At 34.7% G+C, this 26,381-nt stretch overlaps 1 long non-coding RNA gene and 1 other non-coding gene across 4 annotated transcripts in view; one reads left to right on the forward strand and one right to left on the reverse strand.

Annotated features, from left to right (window-relative positions):
* LOC141577564 (uncharacterized) overlaps positions 1 to 26,381 on the forward strand; it is a 541,558-nt gene that overhangs the window by 169,611 nt on the left and 345,566 nt on the right. The window lies entirely within an intron of this gene.
* Positions 270 to 341, reverse strand: TRNAV-CAC (transfer RNA valine (anticodon CAC)). The gene has a single exon. It is a non-coding gene; the product is annotated as a tRNA-Val (tRNA).

A 26,381-nucleotide genomic window follows, 5' to 3' on the forward strand; every position in this document is an offset into this window, starting at 1 on the left:
TTTTATCTCAGCTTTGTTAGAGATAAATATTTAGAGAATAGAGTTTATGCTTGTATGATTTAAATATTTATTAGTTTGAGGATTGATAAACCTACGGATATTATCTGCTCTTATATTGTGTTGTTTTTTTTTCTGACATCACCAATCTTTAAGCCATGTCCATTGGGAATGTAAATTAACAGTATTTTGAAGTCAGTAGGCAAAAATGATAAACATGAGAATTTGGGGGGGTGGAGGTAATTAGGTTTCTTCATTAATTTATTTTTTAATGCAGGTACTGGGGATTGAACCCAGGACCTCATGCATGTGAGGCATGCACTTCACCACTGAGCTATACCCTCCCCCTAACAGACAAAAATGAAATCTGACTCTTCAAACTCATCTGTTTTAGATCTAGATTTTTTAATTTATATTTTATAGAAATTGGAGGACAGTTGTTCCTAGTGAATTTAAGGAAATGGCTCCATTTACTGCAAAATTTTGCTGTGTTCAGAATGAAGAAATTTAGGAGAAAGTTTTAAACTCCCAATTTTTAAATATAAAAGGTTATAATTTCAATTTCCAGTGTTCTTAAATAAAATGTTAGTATACTTTAGCTTACACCTACCTCCTCCACCTTATGTTCATTCTACCTGTATGAATATGTACCTTCTCGATATTTTAATTGAGTTGCTTATGAGGCATTTGGCTTTGCAGATATGTAGATCAATTACAGCATCTTACTAGCTTTAGGGGGCCCAGCACCATAGAAATCCCATTCATTTAAAGAAATATAGCATTAGCAATAAAAGTTATATATGAAGGATATTGAAATCACAAATTTCATAGCTCTCTACAATAAGGGCTGACTCTAATCATTCCCATATCTGTAAGCTCTGCTGAAACAGCAAAACAGCAGGATTTTGGAACTGGCTGTGAAATTAGATTTTTTCCAACATGAGTAATGAGAGCTGTTGTAAGTCTGATCTGTAAAGGAAAAGAAAATCCAAAACTGTGTTATGGTATATTTCTATCTCCCCTGAATATTTCCTCTGATCATAATATGCAAACAGTTGTGTACAGACTGAAGTTGAAATTTTGGGAATTTAGATATTTTTAGTAAGATTTGAGTTCTAAAATTCCTTTCCTCTGACAACACTTTATGAAATATATGCCTAATAAAAAATGTGTAGATGAGTCTTAGATAAAAACTAAAAACTTCCCCTGTGTTCTCAAAACACTTTACATTTCCCCCAAAGAATTACTATTTTGTTATTGATAGAATGAACTATTATGGAGCTTTCTAGACTTTGCATTTTCTGATTAGCCACAATAATTTAAAAGCATTCTCCTCACTGTGTGTCTTTTGTTGTATCAGTGTTCAATATTAGTACAAGCTCATCACTTACATATGTAAATTAGAGTTGAGCTCCTGACGTTAGACAAAAATTGAGTTCAAAATTTGACTTTGTGTCACATAGTTTGTTACTGGGCAGGTTATATAAAGTCCAAAAGCCACTGCATTTTCTTCTTTAAAACAGAGATAATTATACTTCCTTGCTGTTAGGATTGTTATGAAGATTAAATAAAATGGTTTAGGTGTGCTCGTTAGAAGAGTACTAGGTATGGGCTTTGTAGTTACTCATTGTTTCTGCATTTCTTTTTATCCCTTTTGGTGGACTAACCAGGACCCCTGGGCTCTGGCTGCTCAGAGGATGAGAGCAGATATTCTTAGGCACATCTGGACGTGGTTCACACTAAATAAACAATCCTGGAGCATCTGAAGAGTGACATCAACCTCACAATAGAACTTGTATCTTAGAAATAATCCAAAGAACCAAATGGGTAAGAGCTCCTAGGACAGGTTTTTTAATTATATTTATCTCAAAACAATTGGCATAGACTTTCTCAACTTGTCACTAAAATAAATATAGAGCCATATGTAAGAGTGTGAAATCAGAGAAAAACAGAGGAATGCTAACAGAAATCTCAGAATCTGGATAAAATATTCTCTAGCTATAAAACTGATAGAATGTCTTTACAAAGAGCAACCGTTGTACAGGCATTACCAGAACAGAGTGGGACAGTTGACAGAGAAGGACAAGAAAGTCGCTTGGCTCCCACCCCAAAGTCCTCTTTCTTTGTTTCAGAAATGCAGTGAGTAGCAGGTGCTCTTACCATGGGGCTGCTTGATTTGGTGGAGGAGCAAACTGCTGCCCATCACTTCTCATCCTATTATTTCCTTTCCTTCTAGATCTATTCTGTTACTGAGACCACCAGAAATGAACCAAGGGAAACCATTTAGTGTGCAGATTTAACATGCAGAATATAGTCAAGGAAAAAAAAAATCAGAAGTGATCCACATCTTGTTAGAGTCTAGACTCTAGAGATATATTTTCAAGTTAGAGTATAAGAAAGTTTCCCTGCCACCAGACAGAGAGGGGAAAAGAGAGAGAAGTTGAGTGAGAGGGGTTAACAGTAGGGAGAGAAAAAGAAGGCCTCTCCTAGGCATCCTTGCAATACTAAATACTGGACAAAATAGAGAAAGTTATATTTAGTTTTGAGGATAATAACGATAATTTGGCAATGAGATCAGCTGTCTTACATGTTTGAAAACAATGGAAATATTTTCTACTTTAAATTGGAAAAAATTAACTTTATTATAATAAAGCTTTCAGGGGACTGTATTTTGTGAATTTATGCAAAATATCAAATCACAGTTGCCATATAAATTTGGTTTACTCTCTGTTTTGTCATGTTAATGTATTTCTTACCAATTTTCAGGCGACAGACTCTGTAATATGATTACTTATCTTGATTTTTCAGTGATATTGGCAATATTAACTCCTGATTATAAATCTGAAGAGAGCAAGGGTTCACAGGTCACACAAGTATGAATCCACCTTGAACCACTATGCCTGGGTGTTCATTCCTTGTGCTGACATCTGATACCATTTATTGTCTGTGTGATGGGATTAGTGGTTAGAGGTGTTAGCTCTGAAGTCAGATTACTTGGATTCAGATTCAATATTCATATTCACCAGTTGCAGGGTATCACAAAAGTTGTATATTTTTTCTGAACTTTGCTTCCCTTTTCTGAAAGAGAGAAAAATACTGCTGACATCATTGAAATAATAGAGTAAAGTGCTAGGAATACTGTCCAGAACATAGTGAGGATTCAGTTAACTAGATATTGTATATGTGTTTATAAATGTAGTATCTTTGTATGTAATTAACTATTAATGTAATGGTCAGGAGAGAGTAAATGTTCAGTGAATGATAGTATTTATCATTACTGCCTCCTTTGATACCAAAGAAGGCTATATTTCTTCATATTTTTGTGTGTATATGACAAAGTTGCAGTGACATGATAAAAGACTTGAAAGCAAGTATCTTTTTTTTTTGTCCTCAGCACTTAAATTGTAGGTAATTATTAAATCATGTGATGTGCTAGATTCATATTGTGCCATTATCATAGGTGACTGAGCACATCTCTTCTCATCCTCAGCTTCTTGTTCAGTGACATCATCTTGTTGGCTTGAAATTAGCCATGGCAGGGCTAGTTACATCATAGAAATTGACAGAATCCCACAAATTAGGGTCTCCTCCTATGCCTGAGAGGAGTTTGTGAACCATTTATTAACACATCTCTGATTAATATCCATAATGATGTGAAACCAAGGCTCCATACCCATCTTGGTGACTCTTGGCCAAGTTCACGTATGAGGGTAATCTGTATTTTTTTAATCTTATTTTGTTTTGTAGCGAGTACCTCAGCCACTTTTGTATCAGTGTGGAGCCATGGTTGGTACTGACCTAATTCAGAAAAACTCCAACTGATTCCCACAGGAGATGCTGTAATTATGCATTAAACACTATGTTGCATCAATCTAGGGCACTGAGATTAAGCACATCAATAATCCTTTTCACATGGATATATATATATTTATATTTTAAGACATTTTTATTGAGTTATAATCATTTTACAATGTATCAAGTTCCAGTGTAGAGCACAATTTTTCAGTTATACATGAACACACATATATTCATTGTCACATTTTTTTCTGTGAGCTACCACAAGATCTTGTATATATTTCCCTGTGCTATACAGTATAATCTTGTTTATATTTATATTTTTTTATCTATCTCCTCACACATAATAAAATGTATGAGGTTATTGATTTCTACTTGCACACTTATGAAACTCCCGCTAATCAATACTGGGTTGAGATCACCTACTCTTACTGTGAGCGTACGAGCATGTTCTTAATCATTTTGGAGCTGAAAACTGAAATACCTACAACAGCATTTCCCCCACTACTTTGTTTACAAAGAGTCATGTAGGATGCCTGTAACAGTTCAGAGTCCGCTTTTATTCTAGATCTGTTGAGTGAGCATCTCTCAAAGGTGAGCTGGGATCTACATTTTCAGTCAAGAGTCTCGATGGTTTTTCTGACCTGGCAATTTTGGGAACCCATAGCTGATAGAGACTAAGTAGGTGGCTTAAGTGGGTGAAGCAGGGTGAGGGAGGCATGTGAGGGTCTGAGAGGATGCCTTGGCTGCAGGGTGTCGTGCCAGCTACCTTCACATTTTCAAGATAAGCTAGAAATATGTAGTTACATAAAATACTCTGATTCTTAAATATTGACAAATTACTCATTGTCTTTGTATTGTTACCATCCAGGCCGACTTAAACCTTTTAACATACTAGTGGTTTAAAAAACATATTTACCATCCCTCAAGATACTGAGAAAAGGTAGCAGTGCCTGAGAAAAGTCAACTGTGGTCCCACCTCCTCTCTGTCTTTTTTCATCTGCCAATCCCCTCCACCTGCTCTCCACTGTTTCCTGTTCATAGTAAAGGAACATTCTGCAGTACCAGGAAAGGACACTTGTATCTTTCTCCTATCCCTGCTCAAGTGTTAGTTGCTGAATTCTCCTGAAAGTTTTAAAGAAATATTTAGGCATTCTCTATAGAGAAATGGTTTTCTTATATAGGTTTTTAAATAGTGATTCTACTATTTGGGTATAAAAAGTGACTTGGGTATAAATAGGATCATTTCATGTAAAAGGGTGGAGTCAATGGGAAGCAGTTAAGACATTGACTTCTTGGTGATAGAAGAAAGAGTCTTAATATCTACCTACCTTTTTATCTATTGCTTCTTCTTTTTTTCCTTACATTCCTCCCCAAAAATGCAGTGTAATAATCAGATGCAGAAATTACCTGTAGTTTATAAGCTCCAAGAGACAGAGAACATGTCAGTCTTTGTTTTCATCATACCCCTAGTGTCCAACATAGTGCTAAGAATGTAAGATTCCCTCCATAAACACGTGTGAAGTGGGAGAAGGAATAAATGAACCAAGTGGTGAAGCCCTTCTCACACTTGCTCCTGTTAATCAGGCTGTTGTCATATCAGTTTGATTAAGCACATATAGACCGACTTCTCTGATAGGTTCTGCTGTGCTCTATAGAGTTACTACAGACTGGCCTTATGCTCGAGTTATTACAGACCATGTGCAAATTCATATGATGGTTCTTGGAAAAAACACATGTACACACGTTTACTGAAATGGAACTCATCCTTTGCATCATGGTTAGTGTGGCTTGTCTGACAGTCAGGGAAGCTACTTGGCTCATAGGGAACTACTGCTCTGTTGGGAGTTTTAAAAAAAATTATCAACTCTTTCTTTGTATAATCACTGGAAAGAGAGATAGAGTGAGTATTGGGGAATTTAAGGAATATATATTATATGAGGAAAGAGTAGAAAGTGCCCTGTTTAGGTAGGTTTAAGGATGTCTTCTGGGTGCAAACCCCAGTCCTGCTTCTTGGTAAGAGACTGAAACTGGCATGTTAAAGTGGCCGTATATTTGTATTGCTTTTACTCAGCAATCTGATTTTACTAAAAAACATACCTATTTTTGTATCTAAAATTAAAATATATAATATATTTTTAAAATTTTATGGCCCAGTTCCCAGATTGAGTCATACATTTTTGTAATAAACTATTATTTTTAAGGTGTAGAGTTGTTTCCATTTTCCCTTTATAGCTGTGTAAACTCACTATTACTAGAGTTTTCTATGGTTCTGAAGTATTTCAAAAGCCATCGTATATGATAAATGACTCGTTTCATCCAGCAAGATATGGGATAGAAAATATTAGCCTTGCCATACTGGAGATTAGTTTAATATTTTAGGCTATTTCCACATGATCTCATTTCAGTGATATTATGTATACAAAATTACTTTTCAAGTATTCTGATATTTTCATTGGTTCCTACTGTATCACTATAATAATGACGACACTGTCTAAATCATAGATATTAAATGTCTCAAGAGTGTTTACTCTCAAGAAAGTAACAGAAGGCCATGCGTTTGAACTGCAAAATTGTGGAACACCATATAAAGTGAATGTATTAGATTTGCTAAGGGAAGCATTAAAAGGCAATGGATATAAATTGAAAAACATGACTATTTCACTCTACTGAAACCAACACATAAATAGATATGTTTTTCAAATAAAACTATAAATGACATTGTAATAGAACTTACAAAGGAGCCCTGAAACATATGCACATATCAAAATGAGCTTAAGCAGCAGCATTAATATGGGAAAGAAAGGGAAGCAGAGGCAAAGGGAACAATGTTTGTGAAATACAGCTGGTTAAGGACTGCAGCAGAACATTCAGGTTATCAGGCTATCTGGGTTGTCTTTGTCTTTTGCTCCCTCTTTGAATCATTCTTTCATATTCTAAATCCATATGATTCGTAGGAACAATTGAGCCCATTGGGAGTTTCCCTAGCTTAGTAGAATGTTATGTTGGTGCCTCTAAAACTATTGCTTGAATGTCTTATTGTCTTCAACTGAGATTGTAAAAATATCTAAGTTACAACAAATAGTAAAAATAGCAAAACAGCAAAGCTGCTTTTCTTAAAAGTGGAAAATGTGATTTTGCTTTGTTTTTGTAAATGTGTAGTAACTAAAACTTGAAGACATATCCTGATAGATTTCTTCCATCTTTGTTCTTTATGGTTTGGCTTTTCTTCTCACTGTTACTCAGTGTTGCAGCAGTTGACAGTGGGCTTGAGTACTGCCTGGTTTTCAAATCCTGCCACTTACCAGTCGTGTGATTTTGGCTTAGTCACTTAACTTTTTTGAAGCTCTATTTTCTCAGATATTAAAGGAATTTAATAGTGTATCCCTAATAGGACTGGTATAAAAAGTAGTTTTTTGAAATGGATCAAATACTTAAATAGTAAGACTTGAAACCATAGAACCCCTAGAAGATAACATAGGGAAATGTTCCTTAACACTGGTCTTGGCAGTCAGTGTTTGTGGATATGATACCACAAGCACAGGCAATAAAAATAAAAATTAATAAATGTGAGTACAAACTAAAAATCTTCTGTACGGCCAAAGAAGCAATCAACAAAATGAAACAGTAACCTAAGGAGTAGGAGAAAACCCTTGCAAATCAATGTGTGCAGTGTATGTTGATAAAATTTAACACCCATTCATCATAAAAATTCTTACCAAAGTGAGTATAGAGGGAACGCATCAACATAAAGTTATTTATGAAAAACCCACAGCCAACATCACAATCAACAGTGAAAAGCTGACAGCCTGCCTGCTAAAACCTGGAACAGGACAAGGATGCCCACTCTCACTGCTTCTATTCAAGTGGTGGAAGCCCCAGCCACAGCAATCAGAGAAGAAAAAGGAATAAAATGTATCCAAATTGGGAGGAAAGAGGTAAAACCATCACTATCTATAGATGACATGATACTATATATAGAAAACCCTGGAGATTCCACACAAAAACTACTAGAAGTGATAAATGAATACAGAAAGGTAGTAGAATACAAAATTAACCTACAGAGATCTGTTATATGTCCTTACACACACAATGAGATGTCAGAAAAAGAAAGCAAAAAAAAAAATTTCCTTTAAAAACTCATCAAAAAAAATAAAATACTTAGGAATAAACCTGACCAAGGCAGTGAAAGACCTATGTGCTGAGAACTGTAAAACACTGATAATGGAAATTAAAGATGATTCAGAGAAATAGATATCTTCTGCTCTTGGAATGAAAGAATTAATATTGCTCAAATGACCATACTGCCCAAGGCAATCTACAGATTTAATGCAATCCCTTTCAAATTACCCAGTACATTTTTCACAGAACTAAAATAAATAATCCTAAAGTGTATATGGAAGCACAAAAACAAAACAAAACAAAAAAACAACAGAATTGCCAAAGTAGACCTGAGGAAAAAGAGCAAAACTGGAGGCTTAACCCTGTCTGACTTCATATAATACTACAAAGCTACAATAATCAAAACAGCATGGTATTGGCACAAAAACAGACATGTAGATCAATGGAACAAAAAAGGGAGCCCAGATATTTATTTATTTATTTATTTATTTATTTATTTATTTATTTATTTATTTATTTATTTACACACACACACACACGTACACACACAGACACACACACACACACACACATACACATATATTTGCATCACTTTACTGTATACCAGAAACCAATATAACTTTGTAAATCAACTATACTTCAATAAAAAAAGAAAATGTGGATATTCTAGCTACTGTTACTATGACGAGTGGTAAACTGTCCTTTATCTCTGACTCAGGATATTTGTGCCATCTGCCAACACCAATAAAATTGTAGCAGGCTATCATAGTATCTTGAAATTGAGGTAAAATCTCAAATATTTACTTAACAACTGTTAGTAAATGTATTTATCCATTATAAGTTATATGTGTTATAGCCCTTTCATGTTTTCTGTGTAGGGAACACATTAAGTTCAATTTTATTCAAATTTATAACATTTACTATGTTTGGGGGACTACTGGGCAGGCATCAAAACTCAATGCATTTGTTCAAGGAAAGGGTTAATCATTTAATAACAATGTGACTATAAGTCTGAAAGCAAACTCATTCAGTTCTCAAAGATGTATGGCTATAGGTGCTTTTGGTGACCTATATGGTGGAAAGGAACGTGTTAGTAATAACCTTTAACTATAAGGAATTCTTTTAGATTAATTAAATAAACATGGACATTTCTTGTCTACATAGTTTGCTCACAGTGCCCCTGGTACTTCAGCTGCCTTCCCTACCTTTACAATTTCCATCCATCTTTCTTGGTCTATCCTCTGTAAATGATTCCCAGATTATTCAATCACATGAAATCTCACATCCCTTTGTTTAAGTTGCTCTTGTCTGTAGCTCAATTACATCACTTACTAACACTGGCCTTGTTTTACATGCTTTTCTTGTCTCAGTAGATTGAGTTCTGGACAATGCAGTTATGTCTGATTGATCTTTGGATCACCCACTGCGCCAGGCACCGTGTGTGTAATTGGAGGTCAATAAATATCAATGTAATTAAATGGAATGAGGCGTTATACTGTACTGCTAACTGATTCTCATTTCTTTTGCCACTTTCTTCCTGATCTCTTCCCCTTTACTTGTTTTCAATTCCATTGGTCCTTAAGTGTGTTAAAGCCAGCAAATTCTTTCCAGAAATTATTTCTTACAGGCATCTAGACATCTGAGGGTGCCACATTTGTTGTATTTGAGAAAAACAAAAAAGGGGAAATACAACTTAGTAGCATTTTAATATCTGTGAGAACAATGACGTCCAACAGCTTTTCAACCAGTTTGAATGTGCACATGGTAAAAAGAGTGAAAGCCAGATCTTCTCACTGCCCACAGATGGAAACACTAGCTGTTGAGAACTGCTGGGAGTTGACAGTTACATCTCTTTAGGAAAGTGGGAAAGAAAAATGAAAATAGAAAACCTTATCAATTGAAATTGCTTCAGATCAGCATTCAGTGTGAAGATTTATTATAAAATGTGATTATTTGAGTGACAAGAATAATTGATTTTTTTTAGTGCCACCAAAGCTATGCCAGAAAAGCCTTTATTAGAAATGAAATATTTTGACGTAGGAATTCCACTTGTGTCCATTTCTGTTCAATACATATGTTGATTAACCTGAACTTGCCTGTTTACTTATAACTGAGAGGCTGAAATTTCAATATTTGGACTGATTAGAATGGCAGCTGTCACATCAAGTGTAATTTTAGATTACAGTTTTAGAAAGCAGTTACTGAAGATTGTTGAGGATAGAGCACACATGATTTATAAATTAGGTTAGTAACCATCATTTCTTTCATTTCTATTTATAGAATCAACCAAACATCCCTAATACAACTTTAAGAAAACTTTGTGCTATTTTGACATCCATTAGATGAGGAAGAGTAGGCAAAAACAAAATCAAACAGCTAGAGATGACTGTTTCCAGGGAAAGAGATGTACCCATACCTAGTCCTCTGGGCCTGCCATCAAGGAAAGCTGCCTTAGTTCACATTCTTAGTAAATCTACTTGTGCTGTAACTGAGCAGCATTTCAGGTAATTCTGTTACATTGTGCACTTTTAGATGTGCTGAGTGCCACTGTCTTATATAAGGAAAGTTGTAGCGGAGAACAGCTTTCTCTAATTTGTGAACTCTCAAATGAGAAGAGGCAACATCAAAGTTTTGGATGATTTTTAATAAAATGCTATGAAATACCTTTTAAAATCTAAGAACAATATAAGCTAATGAAATAGCCATTAGTTGTATAGTGATCATTAATATTAAATTAAATGGATTTATCTCATTTTAGAACATCTTAAAGACACTGATTTTGTGGGTTGTTTGTACAGAAGATACTTTGCATTCTTTTCTAGCATTTAAATTAATGGACTTTCTCTTTTAGAGCAGTTTTAGGTTTACAGAAAAGTAAGTGGAAATAACAGAGACTTCCCATATACCTCCCCAACCCAACCTCAGTCAGTTTCCACTCTTATGACCATCTTGATTCATTTCAGCCTGTTTCATTTGTTACAAGATAGGATGCGCTTTGATTTTTAACTAGTAGAATTTGAGGAGGTCCTAACACTATATCCAGTGGTAGACATGATTGTAAAATACTGCAAATAAGTAGGGTGGTTATTGACATTATGTAGAAAATAATTTCTAGTAACCACATTTTTCTGCTTCTTCCATTTGTTTTGTTTTTAATCATAAAAGAGGATCTTTTACTCCTTTGAATTCCATTTTAATTTCTCTTATACACTTTAGCTGACATTATGAGCCTCTGTCTCCATTCCCCATGCCCTCGTACCTCACTGAGGAAGAACGTTGTTAGCAAAACACAGGGAAAAAAATTAGAAAACAACAATTATGAAAAGATCTAAGGCTAAATACTGACCAAGCCAAACTGTCACGGGCAGTGAGAAGCAGGAAATTTGTATAAAAATAAGGCCTGCTTAGAAATACTACCCACATTTTATGTTATGTATATTTTGAACAAGTGCATATTGAAAAGAGTTTCTGCAAATTAGTTATAAAAGCCTTCATAGAAGAAACATAGTTCACATCTTACAGATGAGGAAATTAGTGTAAGACAAATCCTAATCTGACCAGAAAGGATGCAATTCCTTATTCACTCCTAGCTGGAGGCCGTACTATTTCTAGAACAGTAGAACTGGAAGCTTATAAAATAAGCTTTTACCACCTATTATCTGTAGATTTATATGTAAAATTGTGCATGCCGACTATTTAGTAAGCACATATAGCTACTATTCTATCATGTTTATTTGAACTTTCTCAATAAATCATTTGAATTATCATCATAAATTTCTAAAATAAAGAATTACCATGGGTAGGTATAGTCATAAGTGGATATCGATGCAGGTAGAATCCTGTTGAACCTTGCAGATTTGATTCTGTCTCCCTGGGAGGCACACTATGTTAAATTCTGCTTCAAAATCTTATCCTTATTTGGGTATAATAGAAATTACATGTGTACCACAAGATCACATTTCCCTTCTTTGAATTTTTTAGTCTGATAATTGAAGAGCACTGTAATGTTCTAAACAACAATAATTTCTCAACAAACAGCTAATTCTTATGACTCCCAATATCCTAATGTTGCTGTAAGCTGACGTCTTCGTTTATTTGTAAATGTTACTAATGCCCATTAGAAGTTTTGAATTAAGATTGTCTCAGAGACTGTAATGACTTTTTTTTCATTGAACTCAATTTATATTGGCTTTACCCTTCTAAAAATCCCCTTTCCGAGTTCATACAATACAATTGGTTGCAAATAATGAACTAACGGCATTATTCAGCATGTAAATATGGTTAGTAATTGGATCTTTTTATTGTATTGTGTTCCAAGAATTGCAATTACCCTGTACTCATAACAGGATTTTTTGTTCCTTGTTTAATTTCCTAACAATATCTATTAGACCTAAAATTGAATTTAAAATTCCAATTAATTTGGAGACTGGATGGCAGTCATTTTTGATGGCAAAATTTACTTTGTAAGTCTTCCTCGCTCCATTTCCTTTACTTATTCTTATATTGATGTACATCTTTAAGAACACATGAATTTCACTTATGCCATTTCCCTCACTCACCTTTATTTGTGCCTATGGTAAACTGCTGGGAAGACCTTTCCCAATTCTGTGCAAGTTCGGATTCCTGAAATACGTTACATAAAGCTATTTTAAAAAAAACTTTTATGAGTATTTTTCAGCAAGCTGTAGACTAACAGTATCAGTGAAGAGGACTCAAGTCTCAGGAAGTCCATGGCTAACTTACTAGCAGTGACTTACTTCTTACACGAAAGAAAAGAACATTGTTAAATCAGATCCCAAGCCAATAAACTAGTTAGTGAACTTTCGACTCTGGTTACTAATAAATGAGTAATATGTTAATTCTAAATGAGACAGGTAGAAACTAGATAACACATTACCATTTGCATTGCAATGCTTGTACTGCTTGTTACACGTGCGATCATATACCTCTGTCCATTTATGCCCTCATCCATTTTTTATAAAAAGACAGAAAAGAAAACAACAATAACACTGGTGTGTGCCTCCCCTGTGTGAGTTATAGGAAGAAAAATAAGATTCTCTTGAGAAACCTAAAACACTATAGAGCATAAGATGATCATTGACTTTTCAATCAATTGATCAGATTGCTCGCAAATGAGTGCAATTGACAAAAATGAGGTATCTGTGACGTTAAACTGACTGTCAGATGACTACATGTTACTCAGGCGTAAGTCATCAGGGCTTATGTTAATCCTTCTACAGACACCAATTTTTCAAAGTTCTAATCACTGACAGAGCCTACTAGAGAACTACTAAGTCTAGCATTCTCGCAGTATGAAAACAGAGAAACCACATTCTTCTTATATGCTGACAGTAATTTCCTTCATGCTCTTCCTGTTTGGCATAGGACATAGTTTACTCTAGGCAACCAGGGTGGACATCTGTGGGTACAGGGAACAATTCCTTTTGCTAATGAGCACTGATGCCTTCATGACAAACAGATGATGTCTGCTGATGGTTTGTCCCCTCCAACTGCCTTGGCTGTTCAATTCTCCCAGATTTCTGTACAAATATACTCCATTTTAACACACTTCATCACAAATTTCTCATATTTTCAGAAAAGCCTCACCTAAAACTGCTTTTCCCCATTACTTCCAAAAGCCTTTGGCATTTAAATATTTCTTTTGACAGAGGTGTAATTAGGATGGAGGGGGTGTGTGATTGTGTGGTGTTTGCTACATAGACTGATATAGTTAATACATTCAGCCCCACTTTCCCTCTAAGATTACATTAAATATTGCTATCCTTTTGGCTTATTTCGGTGTAAATATAACCAAAAAATGAAAATGACAATCATTTGTACCTTTCACAAGAACCTTCTGGAGTCTCAAGAATAGTTCACACATACATGCTGAAGAATAATGAATCAGAGGTTATTAAAAAGGGGGAAAATCTTTTTCTGGATTTCAAATGTTTTCTTTGAAACCTGTTATGGAATACCCATCCATTGTATACTGGCAAATGCTAATTTACTGAACTGTCTTAGAAACCAGGCCCTTTCTGCTTCTTTCTTACATTAAAAAAGAGTAAATAATAGCCAGTAAGCTGACATTTTTCATGGTTACTAGAAAACATGACATTCTCCTTTGTTTTAACTTTTAAGTTGCTTCAAAGTACAATATTTGCTTCCTGTCAAGCTGAATATGTCTAATACATTTGCTGTATCACTGCTGCTGATGCACAGTACCTTGAATCTCCCTGAAACAAAAGGTTATGTTGATGTCAATCATTCATTTTTCCTGTCTGACACAAGATAAAATCAGATTTACTAATAACAGATGCACAACTCCTTGGCAAGCTGTCATGGAACCAGAAAAACAAATGAAAGGCAAAAATATGTCAGTGAAATCAAGTGGAGGTTAAATGAGTTGCCCCGTGCAGTGTCTGGTACCCCAATTACTGATGTGAGCCCTATAAAGATTCCTGACATTATGAGAGATGTTGCAGTTGGCCAATGTTCTACTGTGGCTGGCTTTGTTGACCAGAAGAATCATTCAGTTTTGAAGTTCTATATACACATTGAAAATTAACCTTAGACATTTTCAGGGAAAAAGCAAGGGGAAAAAACAATATGAGGTCTGCATTTTTTTCTTAGAAAATTTTATTTTTTGGTAAAAGATGTTAACTTTTATCTTTGTTAAGCTTCATTATACTTTCAGCATACGGGTTTGCTTATTTTTGGCATAGGCTAGTGCATTCTACTGTTTGTCACTGAATATATAAACTTTCAGTTTCCCTGCCATATTTATTATTGCCTCTAATAGATGGGGTGAATCTAGCCTTCCAAATGTCTGTAATTTCTGCAGTGCTTCCAACTCATGATGCAGAAGCCTCAGTTCAAAAAGACGGATGGATGGATGGATAGATAGATAGATGACTAAACTAGAGTCATCTTCTCTATTTCCATATTTTCCCTATCTTAGCCTTGCTGTTGTATTTTTCTTCACTCATGAAAATTTCTTCAAGAGTTTATTTTCCCTTTCACTTCAGTACAGTAGTCTCATTCTAAAATCTAAATTGAGCTGAAAATTCTGCTGCAGATCTAAGCAAATAATCCTCCTTTCTTTAGTGCATAGAATTTATTGCCAAATCTAAACAACTAAACTTTCCTTCATCTTGAGCTTCTAGCTTATGGTAAACTGTATTCATGTGGTAATAATCAGAAGAACTTACTATATTCCAACTGAAAATTAATTTTAAATAAGAAAAGGGAACAAAAACATTCTGATGGACTCCAGTGGCTGCTCCAAGTTAATCTTATTAGAGTAAAAATTTAACCCATTTCAATTATGGTAGATAAGCTATCAAAACAATGTGAGATATCTATTTAAAGCTCAGATAAAGTATTATGTAGGTATTTGGATATGCATTTCTGGCATTTAGGGGAGAAAACTGGGCTGAAAATGTAAATTGAGTAGTTCCCATCTTCTGTGAGGTAATTTAAAGACAGGCAATTGGAGGATGTAATGAAAGAGTGAGTATAGACTGAAAGGGTGTCTAAGACATGATCTTCAGAAAGCCTCATGAATCAGCATTTATTATGGCTTTTTCAGTAGATGAGTAATTGGTCAATTGCCTAATCACTTTGTATCAAAAATTAAATACTAAAAGAATATGTTTTAGACTAGCTAATTTACTCAGTAATCTTTTTTTTTTTTTTTTTTTTTTTTTACCAATTGGCAAATGGTTCAGAAGGGACTACAAAGGTGATTACAGGTATGAGAAAAAAACTTGTGGAAGAGATAAATGGACTTCGTTCATGTGACTCCTTTTGTCAGGTCCACCAATCATCTTTAACTTTGCATTTACCATTTCATACAACTGATTAGTCCCTCTTCCTCAATGTATTCTCTTTATTTGATGTCCAAGATACCAAAATCTTATGGTTATACTGCTACCAAACTGGCCCCTTTCCTTTCCTTTTCTTACTCTTCTCTTTTCTCCATTCTCCTAACCTTGTAGAATCCAAAACTCAATCTTTGGATCTCTGCGTATACTCAGTCAACTCCATTGGTCATCTCTGCTAGTCTCTTGACTGTAAATACCTCAGATAAGCTTAAAAATACAGAAATTATATCTTAAGCCCAGATTTCTCTTTTAGATAAACAATAGACTTGGATATCTAAATGCTCACTCACATCTTTACTTGAATTCAAATAGATATCTCAAACTTAACATCTAGACCTTCCTCGAACACTTGATTCAAGGGAAAACTTTTCCCCTTTCTTAGTTAATGGTAATTTTATTCTTCTGCTTGTTCAAAACAAATATATTTTAATCATGCTTGATGCTTTATTATTCTCTCATATTCCACATTTTTTCTGTAAGAAAATTCCCTGGGTTCTCCCCCGTCTGAATAAAGCCTGACTCATCACCTTCACTGCTACAAGCCTGGTCCAACTGCAAACATTTCCAACATAGTTTTAGCACTGCTTTCCTAACTAGACTCACAGATGACAAACTTCAAACTCTCTCTCCCTTCCCACTCTCTCTAAGAAAACCTTGTGTATCCTCAACCCAGCAGCTAGAGAAATCCTTTCAAAATAAAACTTACTTCTGTACACAAATGTTACTTCTTAAGTGAGAATAAGCATTTATAAGGAAATTCAAAGAATTCCCCCCAACATTTTTTACTATTCTTACCCCAATGTAGTTTTTCTCTAGTGCTTATGTTCTAGTATAATATATAATATACCTATATGTTGTTAGTACTATTTAGTTGTGTCTCTACTCAATAGAACTTAAGCTCCAGATAGACAGATGTTATAATAATTTATTCATTGTTGTATAATAAATGCATACTTACTCAATCTTTGTTGAATGAATAGATGAATCAATCACTCAGTCCATGTCTTGAAGGATGTGCAGTGTCTTTTTGGGAGCCATTCACCTGCTAACGGTTAGTCTGACATTTTGCCAACTTGATCTGCAACAACCATCTTCATGAAAGCACGGTCTCTATCAATTAGGCAAAAATGTTAGGTGACAACATGAAAGTGATGGTCCAACTAGTTCTCAGGAAATTACAGCAGGGGTTCAGGAAATGCCAACTTTGGTAACAATCGGTTGCAAGGAATGTTGAGAAAAGCCTCTGGTTGAAATTAGACAGATCAATATATAAAGTTTCAAAGTTATTTTCAAGTGAACGTTTCTCCAAATGGCTGAGCGGCTACGTTGAATGAGCTAGGCATTTACAGTAGTTACGCTGCATGCCTCCTGGTAGCGACATAATAGGGCAAACTTCGCAATTCTCTGATGATTCTATGCAATAATATAATCAATCAAAAGTGTTTGTTCCTACATTCCTTGTAATATGTACATAGTTTAGCATTGTTATTCAGTAACTAGGAAAAATGAACTTGTGTAGAAGCATGAATTCATTCAGTTTAAGAAACTTTCAGGGTTTTATACATGCAAAATGGTTATCTAGTGCACTTCACAACAGCATTAAAGTTTTATAAAATATAAATTATTTGAAGTTTTATGATATAGCATAGAGCTTTATCATTTAAAATTCCAATTAGATATATAATATTTTTTTGTTAATCACAAGGTTTCATTATGAAACAATTCTTTAAAAATGACTAATTAATATTGCTGCTTTGTGTTTATACCATCCTTTTCTGGTAACAGTAAAAGACTATTCCATCAAAGACTGAAAAAATATACATGGATACATTTTTATTTAACTACATTTAGTATGGCAAGTAAAATGAAATTTTATTTCAATACATAAAACTTAGATATTTCTTCTCTGTATAAATTTTGTGAATGTTTTTAGAACCCACCCAGATAATCCAGGATAATCTTCCCATAACAAATTCCTTAAATTAATCACATCTGCAAACTTCCTTTTCCCATACAAGGTAACATTAACAGGCTCCAGGATCTAGCCATCTTTGGGACAAACATCCCAAAAGAAAAACTTGATAACCTCAACAAAACATACTTGTAATTATGTTCTTATTTAACCTTGCCTATAGCAGAGATGATGATTACTTTAATTTGATAGAATATTTTTAATCTTGTGTTATTTGTGAAAATACCTCAACTAAAATTTATAACTTTATTACTGACTTTGCCTCAAATGGAACATAAAACTCTTCAAGATTAATTTAAATATATATTTCATTTCAAAAAGTATGATTTATTACGTTGTATAAAATACTCAAAAATAGCTGGGCATAAATCAATACACAATGTCTCATACTAATATAAGTTGCTATGAGATTTAATTTGGCCACAATCTCCAGAACTCTCAATAATAAATTTCTTTTTTTTTTTCTGCTTAGTACAAAGATTGGATATTACGTGCACACATATTTTTAGCCCATATCTTCATCTTTTAGAAAGTCTGGTTTGCTTTGGGAGAAAAAAAAATACCCAATTTTAAAACCATCTGGTATTTTGATTTTTGTTGTAAATTTAAGATTTTAATTCCTTACCTCTGCCTGCAGTTAAACAAATAACAGAAAGCACAGGTTTTCAATTGAGCTTCAGCCTTTGTATTGTTCTTTTCAATCAAAAAAACAAAAGAAAGACAGAAAGAATAAGAAAAGGAAACCATCTGCCTTTGCCAGCTGCTGGGATGCAGAGAAGATAATGGGATTCCTACATATGATATCTTTTTGTTTTTCTGGTTGAAGTTGTGACATTTTCAACTGTTCTCTTCAGGATACATCTGCTTCTCTAAGAGAACTGAAGCACATAGATGGTAAAAGGGTTGTCAACCTTGTATTAACACACACCTTTGAAAGCCTTCCATGGACATGCATAGCTGTATTTAAAAGTCTTTACACTATTTTATACTTTACATTTTAAATGCTATAGAAAAGAAATAGAAAATTACATAAAAGTGATTCATTTTATTTTAATGTCGCTGCCATAAGCCATGCTCATTTAGTAAGCAAACATTTGTAAATACATTTACAGAACAATTTTCTTCATACCATAATTTTAGGGGGAGGATCTCAGAACCCTCAGAAGTTGTCCCAAAACATGTTGACGTTTTCTGTATTTTTAAAATTTCTTTTTCATTTTTTATGGATGGAGATAATTGTTATTCTGAAATTGTTCAAAACCATAAAATAAAGTTTTGTTTGAAGGTGTGGCACTCTGATTACATAATTTTGAACCCTGATTGTTAAAATGGTACCACCCATAAATCAAATTTGCATATATTTTTTCATCTTTAGCATAGAAGTTTCCTATTATTTCACAATAGAGTCATGAAAAAAATTACCTTGAGGCAGAACTTCCTTGTTCTTTTAAAGTTGCTTCTGGAGAGTTTTTCTCATTGTTCTGTGTACTGCTAATAGTTTCAAAAGATCTTACTTCCTTTTGGATGGCAACTTTTTGTTACAAGGAAGAAAAGGAAATGGAAGTTCTTGGTCCTGATGGTTCTGGGTCCTTCTAGAGATGGATTACTCTTAGAAGTGTCTTTGAACATGAGAAGTGATGGCTAATTCTGTGGCATCAAGGATATTAGGACATAAAACCCTCTGAACCCAACCAAACACTGAGGGCATCCACTTGAATAATGCTGCTGAATGACTCTCTTCCTCATTCCATAATTGTAATCTGAGTAAGAGACTGGGCCATTACCATTGAGCACTGGAACAAAATTTAGGGAAAAATTTCCTTTGTGTAAGTGACTCCCAGGTTCCCTTCCATTGCAGAAATTAGAATATACAGGAAGAGCACAGCAGTGCTTTGCCCCAGAGTCGTCAGGTATAAGAAACAGAACATCAGCATGGAGGAACTTTCTCTGAAATGAAGAAAGAGTTAAAAATCAGCAAAGCTCTCAAACATTACAGGTAAATAGAAACACCACCACCAAAGAATAAGGGGAAATCATTACCTTTTCAGAAACATATGCATTGTGAAAAAGAAAGAAAGAAAAAAATTTCTATTTAGAATTACAGATTCATATGTTCAATTTAATCAAGAGTACATTAGACTTACAGAAGTAGAGACATGATGGCAAATATCAAGATAATTTGTATGAAGAGAAAAATACTACTGAACTCAAGATTCTCCTGGAGGCAATAAAAACATTCCAGATACTTAGTGAAGAGGAAGCCTGATTTGGGAACTAGACATAGGAGCAAAAGGATAAAACAATCCCCATCAAAGTGTGCAAAGAGAAAAGATAGACATATATAGTAAGAGGATAAAGATATATGGTCAGAACGTATATAAAGAAAGATTTAATTAACATAATTTTTAAAAAAATAATATTCAGGTCTTCCCAGTAGCTCTTGTTATTTCCTTCAAAAACTACAGAACAATCAAACAAGTAAATTTGAATTAACTCAGTATAACTTAATGTCATATGAGGCTCAAATATAAAAATACTTGAAAGTAAATAAAATAACACCAAATCCTAGCAGTCCAAGCCTCTGTGGTAAGCAGAGGCACACTGAGAAACACTGCAAGGAACAGAGAATTGGAAATCTAGGAATATATTGTAAGATTAGAAGAAAAAATGCACTCCTGTGTGTTTCTCCTTTATTCACACATTCATAATACTACAGATGCCAAAATGTGTGGGTTTTTTCCAAACAGTTTTGTGCAAGTCCAGCAAGGTATCCTACTCTCAACTCAATTCTGACAATATCTACCTGGAAATAATGTCAGCTGCTGCAGGTTAAGTGCTCAGTATCACAAGAATGCCCACCTCCCATACACACACACAACTCAGAGGTCAATCATAAATCCAGTTGCCTCCTAAATTGCTGGCTGACCAGCTATACATGGGGTTCTCATGACCCCTTCCTTGGTTTCTTATTTGCCAGATAGGCTCCTAGAACTCAGGGAAACACTTAAGTTTACCAGTTTATTATGAAAGGGTATATTTGAAGGTATGAACTGGACACACAGATGTAAGAGGTGCATAGGTGTGAGGATGTCAGGTGTGAAGGAAGGGGTGCAGAGCCTCCGTGCCTTCGCCAGATATAACACCGTTTCAGTACCTCCATGTGTTCAGCAGCCCAGAAGCCTTCTGAAGTCTGCACTTCTGCAATTTTATGGAAACATCATCATGTAGGTGTAATTGATCATCAACTCAGTCTTCCGTCTCTCTCCCCTTTCCAGAGGTGGTGGGATGGGTAGAAAGTCCCACACTACTAAGAATGGCTGGTCTTTCTGGTGACCAGCCCCCATCATGAGGCTATATTGGAGTGCTCACCCATATAGAAAGCTCACCTCATTAGATCAGAAGACACACCCAGGAAATCCCAATGGATGTTGAAGCTCTGTGCCAAGAACTGGGGGCACAGACCAATACTTATATCTGTTATTTCACAGAACCTCACTGAAGAGATTGTGGGGGTGGGGAGTGTTAACCTAAGTATCTTTGAAATAAATGAAAACTGTAAATCTAAATAAGCTGTACCAGTGCCCTTTCCTGTATTTTGTAAAGCTTTTTCTCATGAAGGTATGAGCTAAAAATTCTGAAATTATTGTATATGTATAGTGGGATGGAACTATTACAAAAATTGCTCGCAGATGGCAGAAGCCAGGTTTCTCACCATTGGATCAGGAAGTAAGTGGTAAACAAGATGGAAAGCCTAGAATAAACCAAATCACATTGGAAGATGTAGATATAGTATGAACTCATGTTTAGTGTAATACAGTAATTTCATTGTTATAGTAAATTATATAATGTAATTTTATATGGTGAAATTTAAAAATAATATGCAACTTTAAAACCAGAAGATATAATCTCCTACTTCCTATAACTTTTATTCTAGTCAGAGGAGACCACAAGTCATTGGATTAGATTTTTCCTTAATGAGCCTTCAGGTAGATAAGATTATTGTTAAGCTCATGTAACCAATGACACAAAACATACCTTGATATATTCAATGATTTCTCTAGATCCTTACAAGTGTATCTTTTCTCTTCACACAAGAGAGTGATTTAAAATAAAGAAATCTTTAGCAGCAATCTAGTTAAACTTACCCAGATGAACAAATGAAAGTCCAAAGGAACTACAGTATGACTTGTCCTTGGATGAACTGATCAGTGTGCTTAGTCATCCAGACTTTATTTCCTCATCTGTAAACTGGGAATAATATTAACCCTTAGCATTTATGGAAGCTGTGAGGATTACTTAGGTGGCATAATTAAAGTGTCAAGAACATTACCTGCTACAAGTTAATGCCAAATAATCTGTTTATTGTCTTTCTTCTTCCATTCCCAAAGCCCTTAATGTAACAGGCTGAAAATAATACTTCTTCAATGACCAATATAGTGTATCTTCACAGAGAGATTACAACCACTGAATCTCCAATGAAAAATTTTAAAAAGAAAATAACAAAAAAGATTGTATTTCATTATCATTGCAATAATGTTTGCAAAAATAATACTATGGTTATATAATACGTGGAATGTAATAATGAACACAATGTCTTTTATCCATGGCAGTAGAGATGGTTATTTTCTTCCTGAATGTGAGCACTAAGTCTGGTTCCTAGACTCGAGCTCACCCATCATGTTTTATCTTAGCAATTGATACTTGGAAATTTTTAGACTGTTTTGAAAAGTACTAGAAGACAGTATGCAGTGGAGTCAAGATTAGAAGTTGTCTGTCAGTATAAGTAGATGTCAGTTCAGTGGATAAAATGGAACATAGTCCCCTAAACTTGAGAGCAATAATCCAGAATTTTGTGGAGTCTGGAGAGATTTACCCAGACCATTATGCCTTTAAATACTCTAAGAGCAGAAGATTGCCATTTTATTTTTTGAATCTTTCAGTTGTCATGACTTTCTTTGCTGTTAGCTTTTACTGGGGCTTATAAGAGGGTGAGTATTAACTGCTGACTGGGTTGCTGCTTTCTATTGACTGTTTCAATCTGTGACTCTTCCCTGTGTTGAACCAACAAGGAATGCAGCATTACAATTCCATGTTTACCAAAATTGCTTCTCAGCAGTTTAAGACCCTGGTTTGAAAAAGTCTGGTAAGAAAACTGACCTTCTTAAGTCTGGCACTGTCCAAAGACTATCACAGGCAGCTCTTTAACAGGGAAGAGGAATAAGATTGATTCTTCTATTAAAGAAAAAGGATCTCTGTTATCTTAAATCCAATATATTGTACATTGATGATATAGCAGATTTCATTTCTACTAATTTTAAATTCATCAAAAAAGAAGAAAGCTAAATTCTTTCCAAAGTAAATGAAACTGAGTCCTCTTTAAAAGTATCATAGAAAAGTTTAGGTTGTTTTAATATAGCACAATGGAACATCAGATTCAGTAGTCCTGCCACAGGGAAAAAGTGTAAAAGAACTACTTATTGAATTAAAATGCTTTTGGTCCATGGCCTCACAGAACTCAGGAATTAGCTTGGACTTGTATGACATTTTATGGTATATAAAAGAATAGTCGGAATATGTACATTTGATTTTCATATTTGCAATCGAGATTTTTTTTTTTACTTTTATCAAGTTTTAGTTCCTTCATGTGTAAAATTGAGATAGCAACATCTACTTCATCATTTTGACTTAGAGACTGAATGTGACATTGAATATTTGAGTAAACTAGTTTACAGAAAGCACTAAATATGTATTTGTGGAATCTGAATCTGAAAACAGTGGTGAACTTTTCATGGCTCTTTGTGGATATCTAATATTAAGCAGATTCATAAGTCCATATGCTATGATCCTTTTATTTCATGTTCAGTAAAACTGTTGATTCCTTGCACATTGATAATTGCATGCAGTGAATGTGGTATGTTGACAACTTGCTCTCCAAGCATAGTCTCTCCTCTCACATACAGTATTTATTAACTTATGAGATTGATGATTAGATATCTTATCAATAGTTATATAAAATACTCTTTAATTAAATTATAGCTCTGCAGTTTAGGAAAATGTATATTATTCTAGAATCCAAGCTCCCGTATTTATATTTTAGGTAATACCTTATACAAATCATGAACCTCTCTAAGGTTCAGTATCCTCACCAATCAATTGGAAATAACATCTAACTTAGTACCTTCACAGGTCTGTTGATAGGATACAATGTTATGTTGTATATCAAAGGAAATGGTGAATTATAAAAGAATACACAAATACTTGGGTTATCATGATATAAAATTTAAAACTCTGTCTCAATGTAGATTTTTGTTTAAACTTTGTAAGATGGTAATTTGGGGCTTGGATTTATGTATAGAATTCCTAGTGAAGGCTTCCAACAGTGTGTCTTGACAAAATTAAAAATTGACATTTAAAATGGTCCAAGAAAAGTGCTAGCCATTTAATCGTCACCAGAACACATTAGGGAAATAAAAATTTCAGCTTCTATGAGAATGGTATTTATAAGACAGAGCAGCTCACACTTGCCAACAGGATCAGTGATGTTGAGGAATTACATGTGTTCCTGCTGCAGAAGAGTATTGCAGATCTGCTACCATGTAAGGTGATGTTGGCAGTTCAGGGAAGTAAAAGATTAAAATTTGCACTGGATTATAAAGCAGCCAAGGAGTGGCCCCCAAATTAGCCTGGGGCAAGAAAAAGGCAAATAGGGTCATTGATGGGAAAGAAGAAAGAGGATGGTAGTTAAAAGGAGTTGTTGAATCCAATAAGAATCATTATTAAAGTTGCCCCTTGAACACTGAGTTTGAACTGGTGGGTTCACTTACACATGGATATTTTTTTCAGTAGTAAATGCTACAGTACTACAAGGGCTGTGGTTAGTTGAATCTGTGGATAAAGAGATCACACCTCAGATTTGGAGGGTGGACTATAAGTTATATGTGGATTAACCCCTGACGTTGTTCAAGGGTCAACTGTGTTATCATCATTATAATCATTACTTTAATAAGGAAGAGATTGAGCATGTGCCTGGATAGAAGGGAGAAAAGGTACAGATAAGGATACCCATGAGGAATCAGGAGGCCAGTTACAAAAATAATTGAAAAAGGCAAATGCTGGGTTTCCAGAACTTGACCACCTGGAAGTGGTGATGTAGAAACAGAAACCTTGAGAGTCACACACCCAGTACAAAATCTGATTTATGAGAAAGGAGGTGGGATGGAAGGTATCACTGATCCTTGTGGGCCACAGGGAAATAATAGCCCCATGGGAAAGCCTGGTTCCTGTTCTGTCAGGAAGGAGCATCATGCATCATCTGGTGGGTCAGAAGAGGTGGGCACATCCCTAGACAGTGAACTTGGATTTCCAGAAGACACAGTTCAGAAATACAAGAAGAGAATGGGTTAGCTAGCAGAGTGGGACCAAGATATAACTGCATGTTTCTGTTTGGATGATGCCACAGAAGCTCACAGAAGGAAGAGCATGTGAAGATCTCAGGAGAAGACAGCCCAATATGGTGGTCATCTGCTTGTTCCTCTGTTTTCTAATCTTAGGAATCCTTTTTAGATATAAATTACTTTTGATTTATTTATATATCTATATCTTTATATTGTGCTAGAAACTAGATGCATTTTATATTAGTGTCTTGTCATTTGAGTTTAATCTAGCATTTGTACTCTATGAATTCTCTTTTAAATATTTAATGTTAGATATGTCTATTTAGTTCATTTTCCTCCTTCATTTGTTCTTTGTTCATATCTGACAGTTATATTTGTAACATTTTTGTTTTCTTGATGATATTATTTTTTATCACTGATAATGTTTTTTTAATCATATTTTAGAATCTTTGAAGTTTGCCCACTTATTTTCCTTTCCTCAAGGGCAAATCATTATTGAATGAGTTGTGTGTTTGTTATGATGTTTTGTTTCCTTGTTTTAGAAAATTCTAGCTACTACCTGTCACTCACTACAGAAAGACATGGGCCATCAAAAAGTCCACATGAAGGAATAAGGATAAATATAATGAAATCACAATAGAAACAGAACAGTAAAAGTACATGATATCAGTGTGTTTGTTTTGTATTGCTTTGTAACAAATTACCATAAAATTAGCAGCTTGAAACAGCACACATTTGTTGGCTTGCATTTCTCTAATTCATAAGTCCACTTGAAGTGGCTGAGTTCTCTGGTCAGGGGACCACAGGTCCAAAGCCAAGATGGTAGCTGGGTGGAATTCTTATCTGGAGGCTCTGTGGAAAAGTTTGTTTCCAAGCTCTTTATTGGCAGATTTGTGCTCTTTGGGGCTGTAGGACCAAGATCTATTTCCTGGCTGACTGTCAGCCAAGCGCTGCTCGTAGACTCCAAAGACTACCTGAATTCTTTGCTGTATGTTCTCTCTATCTTCAAGTCAACAAAGGCACATTTCAATGGTTTGTGGCATTGAGTAAGGCACACCTAGATAATTTTCCTATTTTAAGGTCAACTGAATTGCAGCCTTAATTACATCTGTAAAAATGCCTTTACATCAATACCTAGGTTTGTATTTGATTGAAGAACTGGTAGAATTTGTGTAAGCAATTTTGGGGACCATCCTATCTGCCATAATTAAATAA

This window comes from Camelus bactrianus, chromosome 4, assembly GCF_048773025.1.
Source record: "Camelus bactrianus isolate YW-2024 breed Bactrian camel chromosome 4, ASM4877302v1, whole genome shotgun sequence".
In the NCBI taxonomy this organism is placed as follows: Eukaryota; Metazoa; Chordata; class Mammalia; order Artiodactyla; family Camelidae; genus Camelus; species Camelus bactrianus.